This window comes from Agelaius tricolor, unplaced genomic scaffold, assembly GCF_023055355.1.
Source record: "Agelaius tricolor isolate 1412-34295 unplaced genomic scaffold, bAgeTri1.0.p SCAF_7, whole genome shotgun sequence".
Classification (NCBI taxonomy): Eukaryota; Metazoa; Chordata; class Aves; order Passeriformes; family Icteridae; genus Agelaius; species Agelaius tricolor.
The window spans coordinates 9,844,692-9,861,924 of record NW_027269267.1 but is presented as its reverse complement, the minus strand read 5'-3'; positions in this window follow the sequence as shown (position 1 = coordinate 9,861,924).

Here is a 17,233-nt window from a genome sequence, read left to right as displayed (position 1 = left end):
TTTTGAGCTAGTTTCCCCACTCCTGTGCAGCTGTATATTTTACTACAGTTTTTGAACTAAAAGTAGTAGAGATTTATTAGTTCTGTTTTTATAACATTGCCTATTAGCACTCTGTGGAGGCCAGAAAAAGGCAACTTTCTAAAGGCTCCTTCCAGCAGACTGAAACGACCTCATGATGAGCAGAGAAAAATGCATGTAAGAGAAACATAAATTAAAGGCCTATTTTTTTTGCTCCCCACCTCGTTTAGAAGACTTACAAAATGGCAATGTCTAGCCCACATCTACTGGTGGCTTTATGCTGTTGTGGGGTTTTTTTTTTCCTGTGCTACAAAATAAAGTTATTTACTCGTGAGAAATACTGGTTTATGTCAGCCCCAGCCTAAGAGACCAACAACTTATTCTGTCCTTGGCAACACAACAGGACTATATCATGCCACTATATCATCCTGAGCTGCTCCTGAATGTCTCCACCATATTATGTGTAAATGTGCTTTCCTTTAGTGCTGGGCCTTTCTTGGCTTCTCTTTTGCTATCCCTGAAACACACACACTATTCTTGCACCCCATAGACAGCACCAAGATTGCTTTCATAGAAAATGGGATAGTTACTTTCACAGCTGATGAAGTTCTGGACCAAGGTGTCTCTCGGTAATAACTGTGAGTGCTTTATTTTCTCCTGATTTCCTACAAAAATGATTTACACTGGCAGGAAGGATAAAGGTACACAATTAACCAAATCCAGCTTTAACCAACTTTTTTAATTGCTGAGATTTTGAGCACACATGGATCACACATTCATCCCTGAATGGTGCTTATGTTTCTGGGAATGGTAGAGTTGGCAGTGGGAAGGTCCCAGCAATGTCTCAGTAGTGCTGCATTTGCAGGCACATTTAGAGCACAATCAGATTTGAAGAATTTCCTGCCTTTCTCTGTCTGATATATCCTGGAGCATTAACCTGGACAGCCAGACTGGGAAATCTTCCAGCACCAAGTGGGATGGACTCTGTAAAGATGAGGAAAACTCTGGGAAAGGAAAGATTAGAAGGAAAAATGGTGGACTTGGGAGGGCTTACTGTCTTACTGAATAGTGTGTGTCTATAGTCACACCAAGGTGTGGGGAAAGGTCTACACCCAGCCTTGTTACATTCCCATCTTTTCCCTCCTAACAGTTTACCTTTTATCAAACGACAGTATGGAGAGATGTGGCAAACTTCTCTGCAGGCACAGGCGAAGAGACGCAGTAAAACCTGGAGCATCTCACGGTAACGTACCAATGCAGTTGAATTTCTATTTCTGGTACCCACCTGCTCAGCTCTCACAGGCAGAGGAGCTCAGCCCTCTGTGCCCCCTTCTGCTGTTTGCGTTTCTGTGCCGTTCACTCTGAGAACTGAGATAACTGTGCATATATAAATATATGTAGCCATGATATTTTCTGAAAAATCCTTTCCTTAGGATTTTTCCTCCTGAGAGGCTGAGAGGCCTGAGGAACAAAATGTAAACAATGGTTATCTGCTGCTGTGGAATGCAACAGGTGCATCTGTGATTGGTCTCATGTAGTTGTTTCTAATTAATGGCCAATCACAGTCCAGCTGGCTCAGACTCTCTGTCCGAGACACAAGCCTTTGTTACCATTCTTTCCTTTTCTACTCTTAGCTAGCCTTCTGATGAAATCCTTTCTTCTATTCTTTTAGTATAGTTTTAATATAATATATATCATAAAATAATGAATTAGTCTTCTGAAACATGGAGTCAGATCCTTGTATCTTCCCTCATCCTCCGACCCCTGTGAACACTGTCACATATATACATATATATATTTCTGTGTGTGTATGCAAGTATGTGTTCAAATTTACACACACACATGTAGAATTTCACACAATGGCCACCAACCCCTGCTGAGACTGCTGGTTACCACTTCAGTGCAAAAGCTCACGATTTGGAGAGGGGAAGGGTGTTCCAGTTTTTAAATTTTTCAATGTTGTTTTTTTGTAGAAAGCAGTGTAAGCTTTTCAGGATAGCCTGTGGCTGCATGCAGGGATGTTTCTAACACTTTTTTAACTGGTGGGAGCCCACCTCAGACACGGTGAGGGTCATTGCATGGACACTGCATGCTACGTCCATGTTTCTGTGGGCAATTCTGGCTCTATTTGTGCTCACATCAAGCACAGTGTGAACCCAGGCACCACCAATGCGCAATGCAGGAGAAAAATAATATTCTGAAAGTGTGTTCAGATAGTTTTGAGAACTCTGCTGGATCTAGACCAACTCTATCCCAAGGTGTTGTGGAAAGAGGAATAAACAATAGAGTGAAGCACTTGGAACAGCCAGCAAGCTCAGAGGAGGTTTTCCTATGTGTCTGCATTCCTCTAGCATTCTTCTCTGCAGTTATTAAACTATTAAAGGAAATCTCTTTGGAGCAAGGACACAGTTAAAATGAGCATTTGTTTAGGTCTTTGGGTCCTCAGTGCTGAAAGGGAATTTGAAGTGTTATGATGTATTTGAATAAATGCTGTTGCAAGAGCTGAAGTTGCCCTTTTAACAGTCTGTGTTTTATTCTTTGCAGCAGTTTTATTCTTTTATTCTTTCAGGATGAAACTGTTTCATATAGGGCTTTTTGTTTAAATATATATATATGTGTGTGTGTGTTTGTATATGGGGTTTGTGCATGGGTAACATCTTTTTTTAATACATTCCTTTTTAGAAACCATTTTTTTCTGAAAAATTCTCCAGTAACTATATATACCAATAGAAATTTTTCAGGGAGATAAACCCCATGCAGAAAGATACTTGAGCTTTCCAGTGAAAAGTTGTCACAGCTGAAACAGGGAGAAGGCTCAAAATCAGGTTTTGAATGATTAACAATAAGGGATAGATGAAATTTTAACAATACTCATTAAATAAAGGCAGCTTTAGTGAGGCTGACAACCAAACAGCTTCACTGCACAGTAAGGGTGTGAGCAGCTCACTGTGAGAACAGAGATGTGGCTCATTCAGCAGTGCCTCCTTCTCTTCTAATGGAGTGAGTCTGACCCCTGTGCATTGAACAGGATGCACAATGAAAGACAAAAGAGGGTCTCTCATTACAATTCCTCCTCTGTTTTGAGGTGACAATGCAGTAGCCATCTTGTTTTGTTCTCCTTGATCAGTATAAAACAAAGACATGATTTTTTTTGCCTATTCTTTCTTTCGTAAATACATTTAAAATCAATATGATGGATTGGGGAAAAAAATCTTTGATTCCCAAACTGAATCTAATATGAGTACTGGATATGGCTGGAAAAAGAGGCAGGATTTCAGCCCTCAGGTGAAATTGTTAGATAAGAACTATATTTAATATCTGCTTATTATGATGAACTTCACCCTTGGTTTGCTTCCAAAGCTGGCTGGTGGGAACCTCACAAGTCATCAGTAATTATCATGTTGAATTTGCAAAAGATGGGTGAACGCCAGACCCTTAAAGAAGGAAAATGCAGTGCCCATACTTCAGAAAGGAGGGGGAAAGAGACAGAGAGTAGCAAAGGTGTCAGCTTAGTTTCAATGTCAGAAAAATCATAGGTTAAGAAATCATCAAGCCAACTATTTTTAGGCACCCAGAATTAGATGGGAGAAAAAAGGCAAAAAGAAACATGGATTTGTCTGAGAAGTCTTTCTTTTGCCAACCCTAATTGCCTCATGTGACATGGAAACACATTGGTGGAAGGGAAGCAAAGATGTCAGATCTTGGCTTCTAGCAGTGTTTGGAATGAGATGCTCATCATCCAGCTGGGAGCCACAAGAGGCTGAGAGCAAAGATAGCTGGAGGAGTGTAATCAAACCACAGTTATTCAAGAGCCATTGCCAAAAGGAAAAGCTCTTGAGCAGACTCTTTGGAGTCTGGAAATACTTAATATTTTCTTTACTGTTCTAGATGTCTCGACAAGGTATTCAAATTAAATTTGCAGACAATACCAAAAATAGGGATTAATGGGACTAAATGGGGACCAGCCACTCTCTTGGATGCAAGATTTAGAGATCAAAATGTTCTTGAGACTTTTATATGAAAAAGTATGATTCAGGTCTCACATTTTGAGAAAATAGATACATAAATACACATAAGTGAATTGCAAAAGGGTAGGATTTGGTGATCTTCGACTCAAATTCTACCTGATATGCAACCTCAGGTTGCTGCAATAGCTGACTGGGATGCAGAGAAAAATGTGAAGCTGGCATGTCAAGTGAAATGAGTCTCCTGGTACTGTGACAGCCTCAGCTCAGGTATTTCAGGTTTTCAGCTTCACGTTTCTGAGCACTTATCCAAGATTAAAGGAGAGATTAACCAGAGAGTTAAAGAAGATTTGCTCTGAGGAAAGAAGAAAAATCACATGAAGGACAGAAGCCTTTATAGTGTAAAAGGCAGCTTCAGAGGAGTGGGAAATCACCTCCATAGTCAGACAAGGAAGGTAAAGCAAGGAGCTTCAATGGCAAGAGGACGTGTTCCCAAGTGAAAGAGGATATGGTCCCAGGCAACACCCAGGAAGGTTTCTAAGGGTGAAAGTTAGAGCCAGTTGATTGAGGAAGTTGTGGAAACTCCTTTAAAAGCATTGGTGGTACAACACCCTGCCAGGAGCAACAGAGGCATTGCTGATTTTCCTTGGGCAGCAGGAGGGTCTGACTTGGGCAGGCCCAGTGGGACTGTGAACAACCACTGACCCCACCTGGCCCTTCCTGGGGGATGGAACTGCTCTGTTCTCCCTGCCTGGAGCCCCTGCTCTGTGCAGGGATGGGCAAACCTCTGGTGGTGGGTCTGGAAGGGCAGCAGAGCAGGAGATGACAACATTGCAACTTGCCATTGCTTTTATTCAGGATGAGTCTCTCCAGACAGGATTTTACTTGTTAAAACTCTGCATTAGCCCTTTGTGTGTCTCTCCTTTTCCTGACTCATATTTATTCAACTGCTTAAATCAAGTTCTTTGGGTTCTTCCGTTCCTAAGATAAATAACACTTATTGCTTTCTGTCTTCAATAGTCAAGCTAATAAAAATCCAGTTGGTAGACTTAATTCTTTTTAGGTTTTTATGAACTGGAGCAGGAGAGCAGACAGTTTTATGCTGATGCACAGTCATTGGTGGTATATGAACATAACCTGTATCACATCCTGCCAGACAATGCTTTATTGTTATTATTGTCATTTATTGTTTAGACTAACAGGAAGTGCTGCCACTGTTTGTTTAAAATCAAATTTAGTAATTCTGCATTGATCTGGAAGAAAACTGTTCAGAAGAAAAACATGGCATTTACAGCAACAGTAAAGAACTTAAAAGCTATGCTAACAACCTTGCCTAGACTATGCCACTTTCAATGCTGTTATTTAGTTACATTATTTTAGAAGAAAGCTCTAAAGTATCATTAAAAATACTGCTCTGAGGTATCATTGCATATATCTACTTGTATCTGGAGGAATAAAAAATGTAGATGGTTACCAGAAGCTTAAAATCTAGCAGCTATATAATTTCTTAGATAAACAACAGTCAGCAGCATATGGCTCAAAGTGATAATTCTCAGAAACCAGCACCTCCCTGCATCACTAATACCAATCTAAGCTCAAAAGTAGCATTTCTGGTATGAGAATTCCCCATTCAGCCTCCTCTTTATTGCTCTTTCTACACCATGGCAAAAGCATAGAGGCCATCCACCCTTTGCTTGCATTCCCCAGATTACTTTTCTTGGAAGCCCTAAAGCTACAGTAAACTTTGCCCTAACCAAGAAGAGTTTGGTGGGGCTGGGACAGCCTTGTTTGTGCTGCTGCCATGACAGACCAAGGTCTTAGACCTTCTTATCTGAAATGACTTCACATTAACCTGAGAGGATGCTTTGTCCATTTGAATATGGGATTTAGGGGAATGTGAGCAAGACTAGAGGGAAAGAGGAAAAAAGCCTGCTATAGCCATAACCCCCAATACCCCTCCCAGTCAGAAAAGCATTTGTAGCTCCACAGCCTCAAATGCCAGAAGGTTTCAGAGTCACAGTAGAGGACTGGAGATCATTTAATAATATGTCAAATTTTCTAGCATCATCATGCACCTTCAACAAATAAGTCCTTTAGCCTGTAGCCAATGTACCTCTGTCCTTTTAGATCTTGTCAGACTGCAAGGTCATAGGGGTAGAAATTTTATCTCCTTGGTAAAATATCCTGCACACTTTAACATATGATTTAAAAATAATGATATAGCCAAAGGACTTCAGTGTCTTCTTAGCTGCACACATTTAGACCTGCTAAATTTTAACTGGCATTGTTCAAAGCAGAATTTAATCCACATTTCACACTCATTTCTGGGAAAGTTTAAAGGCTATTGCAGAAAAGTATGGCTGGTTAACTATGAATCCAGTTGTCACATAGGAAAAAGGGACACTACAGACCTTCTGGCTGATGAGGACAAGCAACACTGCAAGGGAGACCAACAAACTTGTAATAAAGGGGAGGGCAATGGGTGCAAGGTTAGGTCTCTAGCAGCCTCTGGTGGCTGTTCAAATAGAGATTTATTATTCTTTTATGTTCATGGTTATGCAAAGGTTTTTTTTCAATTTTGATTTCATGCAGTAATATGAACAACTCTTGTGTTGTGGAAAAAGTGTCTTTGCTTGTAAAATCTTTGGTTATCTCTGAAAGTCTGTTGTTTTGCTGGAAGCTTTTTAATAGAAGAGGTCACCTAAATACATTGGTTAAACTAGCAGCACCCAGGTGAGAGGTAGTCATGGTAAGTGACTAATTACAAAGGTTCATTCAAAGGGTTTTGAACACAGATTTTTGGGTTGACTATTATCAGTGTAAGCTATATCAACACACTACCTTCTAAATTAATAGCCCTGCCTTTTAATTTTATTGAATAATATTGTTTCATAGTAGCAGTAAAACACTACAGGACAGGATTATTTATCAGCTTTATGTCTCATGTCACCCCTGGAAAATGCAGTAATTTTTGTCAAGCTGTATTTCTTAAACATTGCAGCTGTCATCCACTGCAACTGCTGTAGTAAAGACTGCGAACTACTAAGAATTGCAGCTCCCAGTTTTCACAGATTCCTAATTTTCTAGCACAGTCTCGTTTTAGTAGTCAGAATTTCTGTGTTTGGTCTATGCACACAGGAGTGAGTGTCTGGAACAGAACAACACCCCATTAAGATATTTTTTTCCCAAGAAAAAGACCCTAGGGAAGGTTACAACACTCTTTTGTGCCTGTAAGCTGATCCAAGTGTTTACACACATAATTGCTTGCACAAAACTCTGCCTGTGACTCCTGTGTGCTGCCCCAAGATGTTCACAGTGGTGCATTGCTCATTTCAAGAGAAATTAGAAAGGTGAAAGTGTTCACCACTAAAATCATGCCTTTCTGTATCTTGGAATGTCATCTAAATCCTGCCTTGAGTGGGATGCATGCAGAGCTGAGTCAAGGCAATGTGGCAAGGGTCATGTCCTTTTCATGTCAGCCCTAAAACCTAACCCTAACACGTGCTCTCATTCCTCCTCTGTCCTCCAAAAGAGGCATCTGTCACTCTTACAAACTGAATTTGTTCTGCTCTACACAGATGTAAAGAGTGGCTTATGTTTTGTTGACTAAGTCAACCTATCAAAGTTAGATATATAGAATCAATGTATTTCAATGAATCCTTCTCCCTAAAACTGTACATCAGATGATTAATAAAGTCTTTAAGGCTTTCCTAATATCATCTTCTGATCTGTTTTTTTTTCCTTGCCTCCAAAGATAGGGTATGTTTCAAAGTGGCCAAACATTTCAAACTGACCTTTTCTTTATATTCATGGGTCATTGAACAGTAAGCCCTTCAGAAAATCCTAAAAATGCTTGTTTATAAAGCAGTAAAGTTGTGTCACTTAAAAATGTGCATTCCATATGCATAGAAGAAAGCCATGTATGATTTTAAATAGGAACCATAAATTCAGATTTACCTGCTGATATTAGTTCTTAAAATTTCAGCTAACATAGATCAATACAGGCAAAAAATATCATTAGAAGAAGTCAGGAAGATTAGAGCTCTGCAACATGGAGCTGGAGAGACTCAAACCTCCCTTTCTGTAACTTGGCCCAAGAGGAATTCCACTTCACAGAGCAGTCTGGCATTTATCAAATCTTTCACAAGATTGCAGCAGCAGGTGTATAACCACAATGAGACAGAAACAACCTTTAGCATCCCAGATTAGAAGAAAATGACCTGCCTGGTTTCAGGTTTGGAAGTGTTTAGCCTGTGGATATGCCTGCAGCATCACTGCAATGGCATGTGGAAGGGAAAGCTTGGAATATTATCCTGTGGGTGAGGTATCAGTTATTAAAGGAACTTTCATTTTTAGACACTGGTGGAGGATGAGATTTGCAATGAGAGTCTGTAAGGAGTTTTACATACACAAGGTCACCTTGCGTGCTGTGCAGGGCTGGAGAATTAAGGGCAGTGGTGTTTGCACAGGGGGGAAGGACACTGAAATTGTAGCAGAGATCTTTGGGCAGGACAAAGGTCAGAGTTAGCACCAGCTGTGTACCTGAAAAAAAAACAACATTATTTTAAGAGCTATTGAAGTATTTTATTCTTGCTTACTAATCTAGGTGATATAATGGGGATCTAGCAGTCACAACCTTCCAAGAAAACCACTAATCCTACACCTTACTCCCAGTCACACAACTTCTGTGTCATTGTTCTGCTTCCCAAAGCTATTTTTATTGTTGCCTAGAGCCTCTGCAAATTAATTTTCTGTTTCTTTTGTTTCTTTAAAGAAGGAAAAGTAGACACCACTGACTTCTCAGTTCTATTAATGGCTTGTCTGATGGAGCATATGAAACCATTGTTTAAAATATGTATCTGCAAACAAGCATTTTGTTTTGAAACAGCTTGATTTTTAAGTGTGACCTGAGAAAAGAGCCTTAGCAATTAAATATTATGGAGCACAATGGTGGGAACAACTAAATTAAATTTTCTTGACAGCAAAAAAACTCATCAAAAGCATGTTTACCCACTCAAAGTAAGCTAGAAGTGTGAAAACCACTTGCAGGCAGCTGTGGGTGTTGTAAAGATCTATGCACAAAGGACCTGCTCTCGTTGCAGTGTTGTCCTGCCAGCCATAAAATCGCTGTTCACGGGAAGCAGCCCCTCCAGAAGACTGCCACAAAAGGCCTTGCTGTGCAAGCAAACATGAGGGAGCTTGTCTGCTCTGCCATCTGTTACTGAGACCTGCTGTGACTGCTGAATCATTCCCTTCCCTGGGATATTCAAGGTTCTCAGCTGGCACCTTCAGAAAGGAGGGCTTGCTCCTCGCTCGGTCTTGGCTTGGGGTGTGAGTGGGGATTACAAACTGGCATTTTCTCTCTCAGTCTGACTGGAAGAGAGATGCAAGAAGACAAGTGGGTCAAGGCTTGGTTGTTGGAAGTTTGGGACAAAGAAGAGACTGAATTTAATGTGGATCTTGGTCTTGAAGAAGCGGGGGAGCAGGAGCAAGAGTTGAAAGGCTCCAGCCCAGCCTGCTGTTCTGCAGGCAGAGAGAGGAAAATCTAAGCAGCAGCTGATTGAGACAGCTGAGTAAAGAAGCTACAGGGTAAAAATAGCAGCAGGCTGTCAATTAATCTGCCAGTGTTGGGCATGAGCGAGGAAACAGCAGGAGGCTTTGGGGGAAGCCGAGTCAGGAATGCTGTGTGGGAAAGGGGAGGCAGCTCTGCTGTGAGCCCTGAGCAGGAGCTCGCAGAGGTGGAGCAGGCCGGGGCTGGGATTCTACACTCAGATACAATTCTGGAGAGACAACCCAAGTCTCACTTTATCACACCTTCAAACTGAATATTTGTGTGAATGGGACCCTTTTATCACTGAGATAGCCACCGTTATTTTATGCACTTCCTTAGAAGGGACACTTGCAGATTTCTGGAGTGCCCTCAGGAGCACAGTCTGTCCACCCCAAGGAACACATGGATGTCACCCTCCACTGCCCTGCCACAGCCACTGAAACACATCACTTCTAAATGAGATGTGCAGCACAGGAGGTGCTAAACCCCCTGGAGCACTGTCAGTGCCATAGGGCTGGGTGTCATGGGTTTTTCTGTAAATGCTTCTGCTCATTGAGTAATGACTGCAGTGCACAGGCATGCCTGATGGATGGCCTGCTCAGCATGCTGATGGGCCAAGGATGGAGCTCTGTCTGTGTTTTGTTTGTTCTTTCATGAATGCCAATGCTAGTGAAGGGTTTTGCAGCGAGAGTCTCAAACTGTTTATTTACGTAGTAAGAATAACATAAATATTTTGAAGTGTGGCTCAAACCAGCCTTCAGCAGAGACAGTAGACAGGCTCAGCAGAAAAAGCTTGGTATTAGCAACTAGGGTGTCATCTGTGATTGACTCCAATTGCAGCTGCTGTGAATTGGGGTGTTTGAACCTGTGATCTTAATTGTGCTGCACACATTCTTGGATAAAAAGTGCTATAAAAATGCCAGGAGCAGCTATTCTGTATTTTTAATAGTACTTTATCTATATCTTTTCACTTTCACTGTTCCTGAACTGCCTGAGGTGAAAAAGTCAGCCTGTGCCTGTTCAGAGAAAAAGGTACAGCTGTGGTTGTTGTGGAGCTCAAGTTTGTAATTTCAGGGCAGGATGCAGGGCTGGAGTGGGCAGGTCCCTCCCTAAGCAGCCTGCAGCTCTGCACAGGCACTGCCTTTGAGGCTCAGCCCTGCTAATTCACTGTGCAGCAGTTTGGCTCACACTGGCTCTGCACCAGCTTCTCTAAAGCCCCAGCCCACCCCATCCCCACTGGAGCAGAGCCAGCCTGGCACCAACACTGGCTTCTGGGTTGGTGGGGAATGTGGGTACCCACAGATGAGAGCTGGGCATGGCAATCCCCTGTTCTGCAGCAGGCAGAAATGGCTCAGAAATAAGGCCCTGACCCCTTGGGCAGGGTGGGTCTGACAGTGTGAATTTGGGCACTTCCCAGGAAAACAACTATCCCAGTGCTGCCAGACATCCTGCCCAGTGCTGAGAACTGGGCTCTGAAGGACAGCAGCAGCATCCCCCAGTGTCACAGCTCAGCCTGCAGGCAGGGCATGTTCAGCTCCATGGGCACAACTCTGCTCCTGGCTTGGGACAGCTCTCCTGGAACCACAGTGTCGCAGGCATCTTTTCACTAAAAATCCTTTCTTTAGGATTTTTCCTTCTGAGAAGCTAAGAGGCCTCAGAGACAGAATGTAAACAATGGTTATCTGCTGCTGTGGAATGCAACAGGTCCACCTGTGACTGGCCCATCTTGGATGTTTATAATTAATGGCCAATCAAGGACCGAGCTATCTCAGACAGAGTCCAAGAGAGCTGCCTTTGTTATCACTCCTTTCTTGTCTATTCTTAGCATAGTTGGCATCTGAGAAAACCCTGTCCTTCTTTTCCTTTTAAGTATAGTTATAATGTAATATATATATGTATCATAAAATAATAAATCAAGCCTTCTGAACATGGAGTCAACATTCTTGTCTCTTCCCTCATCCAAGAACCTCTGTGGACACAGTCACACCACAGCTCTGGCAGCAGCTCTGCTCTGCCCATGACTTCTGTCAGCCAGGTGGGGACAGTCTTGGCAGGGGTCTCCTCCATCCATGCAAACCCATCTATCCTACTCCTTTGGGAGATGGGTTAATTGTTGCTGTTTGAAAGGCAGAAGCAAAAGCAGGCTGTGCTGGGGTGAGAAGATGGGCAGCTTTTTAGAGATATCTGTAATAACAAAATCCATCTCACCCAAAAGAGCTGAGACACTGTGGCCAAGCATGAGGCTGGCCAGGCAATGGTCTCCACCCTTCAGAAACCTTGCAGCACAGAGCAGGGGAGCACATTTCTCTAGTCCAGAGATCAAAGCAGTTTTCACTTCTTCTCATTCTATTCCATGGCTGTTTAAGAGCTGGGCCAAGTGGCCAACATTTACATGCAGATGCCTTTGCTCTTTAGGGATCCAGCCCGGAGGTGTGGAGAGCTTGCCTTAGGTTGGCTGTCAGAGTGAGGTACCAAAATCTCTCCCTTCCTGGCTGTGCCCAGCTGCCTTCTCAGGAGAGCTCATCTACTGGTGGGGTGTCTTCTGTACTTGGTAGAGAACAGCCTGCAGCAGACAGCAGTCAGTGGCCAACTTATCCCAAAACATCGAGCCCTGACACCCAAAATCCTTGCAGCACTGCAGGGAATGCTCACTACATTTGTGTATTCTGGCTGTCTCATGGGCTGTGTACAAAAACTAGAGAGATTTAAGTGTTAAGCATTTCAGTAATTAAGATAAATCACAATTTTATTCACTGGCTTGTTGCAATAATCTCAAAAAACAGTTCTTCCTGTCTCTTACTCGTCCTTATGGAAAACCTATAAGGTGAAACTTGAGCTATTTCTATTTCTTATTAATTGGGAGAAGTACCAAATGCAGGGAAAAGATTCCTTACTCAGAGCTTAGAGATGACTCCCTTTGGCTTCCCTGGGAAGGGAATGGTCCCAGACACCCAATTATCTCAGTGACACACATGCCCTGTTAGAAACCTCTCATCACCCATGTATTAGGATCAGCTGCCCCCATGAACACTTAACTATATCATTACCTGTTGCATCTAGATTATGTATGGAGTGGCTGTTCAGCTATTAAAATTGCTGTGGCCACCATGGCTTCAAATCTAGGAGTTTTGGGTGCATTTCAGAGCACATCTTTGTCTTGAACTTTGAAAGCCGCAGTGTCCATGATCCTTGTTCAACCCTGAATAAAGACTCATGCAAAGATGTGCCAGAAAGATGAGGGTCTCAGCTGGTGTTAAATTACCGGTGCAGATTGCCCCATCTGCCACTGAAATACAGCTGCATGGTGCAAAGTGACAAGTACTTGGTGGCTGCTTCCTCTCACAAATGTCCACAGGATTTCAATCACCAAAAAAAAAAATAATCTATCCTATCCATATGGCTATAATTCATTGGCCATTAATCTCCCAGTGTTTAGATGTTGATTCCTCCAGAGCCTAATCTCAGCCTGTAGCTGTCAAGCCACTGCTTGGAGAAAAAACAAGACTGATCCTGCACTCCCCAGGACTCTCGGTCTGTAGGCAATAAACAAGTGTGAGGCCATAATCAGACATGTTGTTAAGTCATAAAAACTGTGTCATATTTACCAGCTCCCCACATATCTGCCTTGATACCCAAAGGGATCCTCACAGGAGTTCTTCCTCTGCTTCACTTGTAGGTACCACTTAAAAGAGACTGAAGAGGAAGAGCTTCCAGCTCTACCCCATTTATCTCCTTCACAATCAGGCAGTTAACGGAAACCCAGGGGCTTGCAGGTTTTTTTCTGATAAGGTGAAATTGATGATGAAAAGGGCATCTGTGACATGAAATCCAATTTTCCTGAAGACAACAGGAGAGAGGATATCAGGTACTCACTCCCTGTTTCAGCAGAACTCCCACCCCCAAGGACTCAGTCCACATTGCCCAGCCAACCAAACTCTCACATCAGCATTTGCCATGTCATGCTTTTTACTTCCTGAGTTGTGCCAAGGAAGGCTCAGATTAGACATTTGGGAAAATGTCTTCACCAAAAGGGTAGTCAGGTATCCCCACAGGCTGCACCTGGGCAGTTGATTTACCATGCCTAGAGGTATTTCAAAGACCTGTGGATGTGGCACTCACAGACAAGGTTTAGTGGTGGACTTGACAGTGTTGGGTTAATGATTCCAACCTAAATCATTCTGTAATTCTCTATGGTTTATGGGCTCTTCTCAGCCAGGTGTGCCTTTAGGGTGAAACCCCTTTACACAGAGAAATTGTGACACTGCATAAAATAAATTTTTTTTACAGTTACTTCATAAATTAAGGACACTGGTTCTTCCTGTCCCCTGAACTCCAGTTTTAACAGGTTTCCCATTTGCAGTCAGGTGTTGTCCAGTCATTTGAGCTCAGCAGTTTCAGCCCAGCTTATACATGAGGCAAATTACTCCACAGCAGCCTGTGTTGCCTCACTGGGGTTTTGTAGGAGGGAACCACATTTGCACAAGTCTTTTCTGCCTCTCTGTTCTTAGAACTCTTCCACATTTTTTCCTCATCCTTTTCAGAAGCGTAGTTCGGTTTTGCTTTCTTAATTTAAAATTTCAGTTCTTTCAAAATGGAAATTATTCAGGGATTGTGAGAGGAAATGTGGGCAGACACCTGTTAAGTCACCCTACTCAGACCTGTCTTTTTTTCTATATTGCTGGTTAGTTTGCAAGCTGAACAATTTTATTTTAGATTCTTGGAAACATATCTAGCTTGCCAGAAGAGCTGATCAGAATGGCCCTACATGTGACCTAGTGCTTTTCCCAGCAGCAAAAACCAGGTGCTGCTCAGGCCCCTCCTTAAAACATAATAGGCTGTGTCACCAAAGGTGTTTTACCAACAAGCAAAACGTAATTATGACTTTTCCAAAGTTGAAATGCTTCTTTAGCATCATTTGACCTTCTAATGAGGGTAATTATGTTAGTAAACATTGCATTCTATGGAGATAACAGTCAAAATATTAAACACTTGCTGGTAAGAGTAAATTTAAGCACTTCCAAAGGGGCTGTCTCTACCCTTAGTGTCAGTAGTTCTCTACCTGCTATTCAGGACAAGTTATTTTATAATTAAATTACATGAGGATATGGTGTTATTTTTTCTTATGTGACACCACTGAAAAGGGAATCACTCATCAAATCCTACAGAAATCTGGGTACTGAATTCTGACAAACTCCAGGGTGGATTCATTTCTTCCCTCTAGTGTGAAACCATACCTGTGATCTGCACACCTCCCCCAGGCAGAAACTACTACAAGATGACTCCAGGCATGGTGACCTCTCCAGCACCCACAGCTGATGATCATCTCCACTGGGCACATTAATTAGCTACTAGAGTAATTAACTGGAAGCCACATAATCAATGCCAGATGTTTTGGAGTTGTTTCATTTTGGATTGCAACAGCTACTGGGTTCCCAAACTTACAATCCTGAATGTTTTTCCCAGCGAAGGCCAAACTCTTCATCATTCAGTCTGAGCAGCTCCTTGTATTCTTCCAGCCCAAAGCTGGGGCTGCATCACCTCACCACTCCCACACCATCACTGCTGGTTGGACATGAGTTTGTGAGTTTGGGTGAGATTGGGTGAGTTTGGGTGAGATTGGAAACTATTGGTTAACTTTCTACCTGCCTGTGCATCTTCCTTAAAGAGATGTTTCTGCCTTGGGAAGAAGCAAAGCAAAATGTCAGAGTTGGTGTATTTACATGCTAATGTTTAGATCCATGTGACATTTATAAAGGAGAGCAGTGAGGGATGGAAGGAGGTATTTGTGTCAGTGCTGTGGTGGCTTTCTGGGGAGAAAGCTCTGTGGCTTCTTCAGGTCCTACTGAACATTGCAGTGGAGATTTCTCTTTTTTAACTTATTTAAGTGATGACCATTATCTGCTCATGAGTTCAATACCAGGTTTGGTTTTTTTTAATGTTACCCTCAGACTATATTAAAAATGGCACATTTTCACTCATCTTGAACTACTTTTCATAGGCATAGTTATATAGGTGCCAAGATATGGCCTACTAAATTTATCCTGATATGGACTTTAATTACATTGTATACTTACTACAAATTAACCAAATGTAGTGGAATTTTGTTGGGGAACTGATTTCTTCTTAACACCCTGGCTGTCTACAGTCCATCAAAGACATTGATAGAAGTTTATCAGATACAGGTGTGTTTGATTTAATGGGCAGGGGAGCATTTTTTCTTTTAATTGCCTCTCTTCAATACTGTGAATGCAGTGTGGTTTCCTTTAAGCCAGCAGCTGGTGGTGTGACACTGTTGATGTGCTTTCCCTCTTGGGAGCCAGTGGTTCTTGCACCCTCATCCTTCCTGGCTCTGCTCCCCACCAAACACCCTCTCAATCTATTTCTATGTAACTCCCATGGCTCTGCACTGCAGTTAAGGAATATTCTGTCTTCTCTGCTTTACAGCCAGAATTACAACACTCCTCTCAAGGTACTGTTCCTTGGTGATACAGTTTTTATATTGTTTCTATCAGTTCTATTTGAAATGTTTGGTATTTATTTCTTTTTATTGTTGGGCAATTTCTTTGGCTGATTTTCCTTGATGGACTGCTGGGATCTGTACTGCTCCTTCCCTGGTTTTACCATAACTTTTCATATTTCTTACATTGTGACAGAGACACTTGTCATAGGGTTGACAGTCTTGGCAGATGCCTGTGACTGGCTCAAGTGTTCCTCAACACCTGCTGAATTATTTCCTCCTGTTTCTAGTTTAAATACTCCCCCATAGCCTCATCTGCTTTCTGTGCTAGTTGACTTGTCCTACTTTCCTTAAGGTGGAACTATTCCTCATTTACAAATTTCCTCTTTTCCCAAATAATTCTAGTGAGGCCCTTATATTCATATTTTTTCTTCTTCATGCTGCTTTTAATTAATTGATTCACACACCAATAATCTACCTATTTGATTCAGTTGTTTATCCTCTCTGTTAGTATTCAAGTAATTTATTTTCTTATACATTTTGAAAAGTGATAGGAACTGCACCCAATCATCATTCTCAATGCACTAGATGATGGGTAAAATCTTCCAAGAGCAACATCACAATTCACTATCAACTATCATGAGCAAGCTAAGTAAGCTAAATGCAAATTTCCTCTTTGTAATTTATTCCTTTTAATACAAACCTGGGGAAAGGTGCAGAGATAATTTGCAGCCTGCTCTGAAAGTTAAGATAAGGATTATATCAGACTGTGAACTGATTATATTCAAAGCCATGGGACCCCCAGTGGCAACATCCCCCAGCTGTTCCCTCCCATTTACAGCAGCAGAGCTCTGGCTTCACCACTGCAGCTGATCTGGGCGGCTGAAGCCTCACAGCACGAGGGGGAGGGAACTGCAGGAGCTCCAGTGCAGCCTTTTGTCCTCCATGGTCCAAGGGAGGAGCATGGGGGGGTCCCAATTCCAGCCACCTCCCACCATGGAACTCGGGCACTTTGACTTCTGTGACCTGCAAATGACCAAACAGCTCTCACAGATGTTGGACCCCTAATTAATGACATCTTTTAATGAGCTAATCCAATGTTTCTGCAGCTGATTTGTGTTTCAGTACAGTGACATGTCATCTAGCAATTAATTCCTCATATGGCAGTGATCACAGCCACTGTGTCTAGATACTGTTCTCTAAAGGAAAGGAAGTTTCCTTAGGAAATATTTCTATACAATA